We start from the raw sequence: 6,765 nt of genomic DNA on the forward strand, positions 1-6,765 counted from the left end.
TTTTGCGGTATGCGGGCCTCTCACTGTTGTGGCCTCTCCCGTTGTGGAGCACAGGTTCCGGACGCGCAGGCTCAGCGGCCATGGCTCACGGGCCCAGCCGCTCCGCGGCATGTGGGATCTTCCCGGACCGGGGCACGAACCCACGTCCCCTGCATCGGCAGGCGGACTCTCAACCACTGCGCCACCAGGGAAGCCCCCCAAACCGTAATTATTAAACAAAGTAACATGAAACAGACCATCAATACATGTGTGTAGTAAAGCAACTATTGGGATTTGCTCTGTTTCATCATATACTAGGTGAGTCAACCACACACCTTACTCTGTGTTGCAGCTCTCAAGGTGAATCTCCTTTGGGAGACATTACACATCACCTGAAACAGAACCACTGTTGGTATTTGCTAAGGTATCTTGGTGTAGGTAAGAGCTTCCCCCCAAAATTCCCTTTCTGTCAACATTTGGCAGGACTTCTGTCAACAAAAATTACAACCACCAACACCTAACAGAGTGCCTGGCACATAGTCAATACTCAATACTTCTTTTTTAATCACAAGACAATCAAATGAAAATGAGCCATGTCTAATCTAACAATGAGTGAATATAGTAACGCACTTAGTGCCAAACACACAAGTACTATATAAATATTAGCTATTAGCGTTATTATTATTATCTAGAGTCACTGTTGCTTCTTGTTCCCATTATGGGAACCCAGAAGGGCCTCTCGCACTTCCTTCTCTCACTCCATGCCTCTTATTTAAATACTATCGAAACTTTCAAGTGTAAACCACCCCTCTTTCTCTCCCTCTTCCTCTCCCTCGCCCTCTCACTCTTTCTCTCTCTCCCTCCCTCTCTCTCTCTGTCACACACACACACAGTGAGAGAATGTGTAAGCAGCACAGCTCCCACGGAGGGAAACTTGGACACATCTATCAAAATTACAAATACACATACTTTTCAACCCAGAAGGTCACACTGGAGAATTTATCCTACAGATTAACTCATACCTAGGTGATAAACCATACGTAAAATGTTATTCATTTGCAGACTTGTTTGAAACGGCAAAATGGGAATCAAACCAAGTGTCCATCAATAGGGAGCTTATTAAATAAACCTTGGTACAAGCATAGAATTTGAATACTATACAGCAATGAAAAATTTTAAATGAGGAAGATTTCCATGTACTTTTATAAGATGATCTCCAGGATATATTGCTAAGTTTAAAAATAATAAGGCAAAGGAGAACAGTGCATAAAACATTCCAGATTTGGCATAAAAGTGAGGGGGGAGTGGATAAGTATATATACTTGTATTTGTTTTACATTAAGAAACTCTGGAAGGGTATGGAGGAAGATAAGAGGAATGATGGTCATGGCAGGGAATGGAGAATTAGGCAGGTAAGGGAGAGAGGAAGCAAGGAATGAAGGGAAAATATTTTACTATAATATTTTTAATTGTCTATTCAAAATAGATATAGATAGATGACAGATACGTGATAGATGCATGGATAGATAGACAGGTAGATAGGTAGATATATAGATGATAAATAGACAGGTAGATAGGTAGATATATAGATGATAGATAGATAGGTTGATAGATAGATAGATAGGTATAGATAGATAACCCACCTTTCTTTTAAATGAAAAGAAAATCTGGTCTTATGACTATCTAAGGAGTAGATTCACCTGCCAGTGCTCTGTAGTTGGAGTGGATGCCCAGGAAGTTCAGCATCTGGAACAGTCTGTCCCCCACCTCCAGGCTGCTTCCCCTACCTACTGTGGGATGATGGGGACTTTGAGATGGGTAACTGTGCCTAGAAAGCTGGACACCTGTATTGGTTAACTTAATACAGTCTGCTGGGCTCTGGCCCTGTTCTCACATCTATATATTCCTTCTGGGACATAAGAGTATAAATTAAGAAGAATCTCTAGGGTCACAGACTCAATATTATAACTCTTCATTTCTTGGCTTTCATCAAAAGTTTAAATTCAGACTTTTAATGTGATTTGCAAATAGCTTTGTGTGATATGACATTGGAGGTCAGAGGACTTCTCAATCCACCTGAACATACATAAACACACTGCAACAAAAATCCATTAAAAGTAGAAATAGCTAATCCTTTACATGGGGTGAATAAATAACTCACCTCCAGGCTCTCCCGCCATAAATCAGCTGTGCCGTTATCAGATGCCAACGCTGGAATAGAAAAGCAAAGCAGCTGTATTAAACTTTGACGATAAAAAAAAAAAAAAAGAATGGATAAAGTGGAGATGAACCATTTGTTTCCTTTCCAGGTAGTTGTCTAAACAGACTATGTAATGAACCAGCTGGGGAGAAACCAGTGACTTAATGCTCTTCTGATGAAAACGTTTCCTGATTTTTTACCTCAGGTAAAGGACGGATCTGATTCACACTTTAAGGGCTCCAGTAGCGGCACATGCCAACAATCTGATGTGACTCAGGCACCTACACAGGCTCATCCCTGCTCCAGTGAGAGACCCACTGGCAACCTGGCTCCCTCAAGCTCGGCTGGAGGAGGAAGGGAAGGCGCAGGGACAGATTAATGCAGGACTCATTCTACACCGAAAAGGCCTAAGGAAGAGAGGCGCTCCCATACCTCCTGGAGTCAGGAAAAGTCAGGAAGGCTATGGAAGAGCTTTAAGGATGAAGAGGACCCAGGCAGGAAACAAGGCTCAAGTCAAGCCAGCCACGTCCATGCAGATGACCCCTTACAGCAAGACTTCTTAAAATTCAGTTAGCAAATGTTTACACGGGGCTTGCTTTGTGCCAGGCACAGTTCTAAGTGCTTCAGACACCAATTCCGTAAATCCTCACCACATCCCCTTGAGGTAGGTTCTATTGTTAGCTCCATTTTACTGGGGAGGAGATGAAGGTACAACATAATTAAGAAACCTGCCCAGTTTTATTCAGCTGTGGATGAGGAAGCCCAAGGAAAACAAGTGACTGGAGATATGAGCCTTAAGGTTAACAGAGCCGCCCTGATAATTATCATTAGCAATTCCACTCCAAGGTGTAGACCCAAAATAGTTGAAAACAACTGTTCAGACAAAACCTGGACACAAACGTGAAGAGCAGGACTATTCACAATAGCTAAAAGGTAGAAACAATCCAAATGGCTATCAGTGGATAACAAAATATGGTATTTCCATATAACGTAATATTATTCAGCCATACAAAAGAATGAGATACTACATGTCACAACATAGACGAATCTGAAAACCATTATGCTAAGGGCACAGAGTGTGTAATCCCATTTACATGAAACACCCAGAAGAGGCAAATCCATAGAGACAGAAAGCAGATTCATGGTTCGCAGGGCCTGGGGAGAGGGAGGAAATGGGAAGTGATGGCTTAATGGGTTTGGGGGTGTCCTTTTGGAGTGATGAAAATACTGGAACTAGGTAGTGGCGATGGTTGTGTAACTTTGTGAATGTACTAAATGCTACTGAATTACATACTTTAAGATGGTTAAAATGTTGAATCTTAGGTGACTTTTACCTAAAAAAAATACCTCAGTGGTTTTATCAAATAATTATTTCTTCTCAGTCACATATCTGTGGGTCATCTGGGAGTAAGGTGATCTAGTGTGAGCTAGGCGGGGCTTGGTTCTGGGCTACAGGTTGGATCCAGGTCACTTCGTATGTCTCTCCTCCTCTCACCAGTAGGCTGGACAGGGCATATTCTCCTCACAGTGACAGCAGAAGCACCAGAGGGCACCCCAACACTCAGACACATTTAAATGGCTTGCATCCCCTTGGCCAAAACAAGTCACACGGCTGAACTCAAAAACAAAGGGCAGGGAGCGCACTCCACTACTGGCGAAAGGGACTATTGATACAAAGATGAGTGACAGCATGGGTGCACCTGGAAGACATCATGCTAAGTGAAATAAGCCAGACACGGAAGACAAATACTATATGATCTCACTTAGATGTGGAATCTACAAAAGTCAAACTCATAGAATCAGAGAATAGAATGCTGGTTGCCGGGGGCTGAGGGGTGAAGGAAATGGGGAGATGCTGGTCAAAGTGTACAAGCCTTTGGTTATCAGATGAATAAGTTCTGGGAGTCTAATGTACACCCTGGTGATTACAGTTAATAATGCCATCTTGTATACGTGAAATTCACTAAAAGAGTAAATCTTAAGTGTTCTTACCACAAAATAAAAGGTAACTACGTGAGATGACGAATGTTTTAATTAACTTGATTGTGGAAATCATTTCATAATAAATGCGTATACTAAATCATCACATTGTACACCTTTAAAAGTCACATTGTACATCCTAAATATATACAATTTTGATTTGTTAATTATACCTCAATAAAGCTGGAAATAAAAAAATAGGAATGATTTTTTTAAAGTTGAATGGTAAAACACAAAGATAAAGAAAGGAGTAAGGAATTGGGAACTTGAATGCAATCTACCTCAGCTTCTTCCCTACACAGTTGACCTCTTCACTCTTTACTCCTAAATGGCAAGAATTCCTCCATATCTTTTCCACCAGCTTTCATGATTTTTTAGAGCAAAAGGCCTCCTTCTAAGGAATGTGACCCATTTTCACTCAAGGTACTCTTATTAAATTGTACAAAACACAGATCAAAGTGAGTGTTTATAATTCAGCTGGGCTCTTCTAATGTTTAGCAGATGGAATGGATGAGATCCAAAGCAGTTATAGGAGCCTTGGTATTAGATAGCACATTTTCAGGTGTGTAGATCTCCCCACCATACTTAGTGGCATATTTAAAATCCCACCATCAGTCAAGGGGAAGAGAGAGGACATGCGGGATTGTGTAGGAATTTCATGGGCCAGTCCTAGAAGCAGCAAACAACACTTCTACCTACATCCTATTGGCCAGAATTCAGTCATATGGTTGCAAATTTTATAGGTGCAAAGGAGACTGGGAAACGCAATCCAGCTGTATGCCTAAGAGGACGAGAGAACTGGTAAAGTGAATAGTTAGCTAGTCTCTGCCATATTCTACATTAAGCTGTCTTTATTTGAATGTCAAACCATCTAAAGTTGGCTTCAGAAAAATGCTAATCTCTTGTTTGTGGGAGTTTAGAGGACCACGCCTCCAAGGCTGGAGGAATAAGGGAAAGTCTGGCAGCAGGTTTGAGGACATTGCGCACGCAGCTAGAGAAGCAGGGACCACAATAGCAGGAACAAAACTCGGCTCAAAGAAATGTAAAACTGTACCAGAACTTGAAGAAAAAGCATGTGAGGCACCAATGACCTTCAAGATTCCGATGCCTGGAATTCAAACATGAAAACTAAGTGAGTTCTTAGAGGCAAATACCATTCAATGACAAAAGCCTTGATTTCCTTTCACTCAAGTCTGCCCTGGGGAAGCAAGACTTCCATATATGTTACAGATTTCACCATTCCATTGATGGCTTGCTCCCTAGACTTATACTGTCACCCTAAATAAATTGAAGCTTGAACAAGCAATGTAATCAAAATGATTTGGACACAAAAGTCTTTCTTTCCCACTCCTTTTGCCCACCTCCCCCCTCATAACAGCTGACCTGAAGGAAGTAAAGGAAAAGCTAGGCTGAGGGTGCTGTTAACACCTCCAAGGCCAATGAAAGACAAAATGAATTCAAAAATTATACTTCCAAAGTACTCATCATGCTTCCCCAAGCTGGCAAGCTCCTTCTTTCTAGACAATGACCCAGCCTTCCCCCCTGAAATTTCAAGCCGGTTGCTATTTCCACCTCTCTCAACTGGAGGCTTTATTATCTTAAGGTGAGAAAAGTTTCTTCAGCAGAAGTCTGCCTGGGAGAGAAATCCGAGTGATTTAAGCAGTGCTGAAGTGTACTGGAGATGGAAGAGAATCCCCAGCTGCCACACCAGAAAGAAAAGATGTAAACTCAGATGCATTTATTAAGGTAGGTTGGATATCTGTTCAGCCAACCCTCTTTTTTTTTTAACTCTCAGATACTATTGTAATGAAAGCCACCACAAGTTCTCAGCAAATCGCAGCTTCGGAGGAAAATGTCAATCCCTATCAAACCCCCGGTGAATTGTTGCAGCTGATGGAAATCTAAATTCATCAGTTACTTTCCCCATTTCCCCCTCCATCGGCTCCAACCGCCTCCTCCTCCAAATCACCCAAGAGTGCAGGACCAGAGATGCAAATCAATGCCTGCGGGACATCCCATCAGACAATGGGAAGGTCTAAGGAAAGGTTAAAGCAGAAAGGGAACGAAATTTATAGACTTAGCATGAAAATCTTAAAGGACCTTAGGAACAGCAATGAATCTGATGTTAGGAAAGGCAGGAGCCGCCAGAGGCCATGGCAGGAAGGCCTGACACAGGCCATAAATCTAAGCTTAGGAGCAGAAAAAATACAGGCTTCTTTTCAGGCTGAGGCAGCGTGATGCAAAGATTCCAACCTGGACTTGAAAAGAGGCAAGGCCACAGAGGCATGGTGGGGAGGAAGCGGACCGGGGACTGCAAGTAAGGAACGAACAGAGCAGCAGATTGTGTGCGTGGGAGCAGGGAGCCAGCTCGGGCCTGCAGAGGCTGGCAACAAAGACACCAGCAACACACATTTGGCTGTGGGGGGGAGCTTGAAACTGATCCCCAAAGAAAGAAACAGAAAAGCTGCGGTTGCTCCTTGTTGCATCTATGAGATGGAATGCAGACTAACCTTGTAAGGACCAAAATCAACAGGAAAAGCCAGGCAGCTGGGGGCAAAACAAGGTTGTGGAGGGGTCAGAAGATTGGGGGTGGGGAGGGTCAGAAG

At 42.7% G+C, this 6,765-nt stretch overlaps 1 pseudogene; it reads left to right on the top strand.

The window, feature by feature from the left end:
* The first annotated feature begins 1,359 nt into the window (after positions 1-1,359).
* Positions 1,360-6,765, top strand: part of LOC112395237 (mitochondrial import inner membrane translocase subunit TIM14 pseudogene) — a 12,922-nt pseudogene continuing 7,516 nt past the window's right edge.

This window comes from Neophocaena asiaeorientalis, unplaced genomic scaffold (genome assembly GCF_003031525.2).
Source record: "Neophocaena asiaeorientalis asiaeorientalis breed wild unplaced genomic scaffold, Neophocaena_asiaeorientalis_V1.1 scaffold258, whole genome shotgun sequence".
Taxonomy (NCBI): domain Eukaryota; kingdom Metazoa; phylum Chordata; class Mammalia; order Artiodactyla; family Phocoenidae; genus Neophocaena; species Neophocaena asiaeorientalis.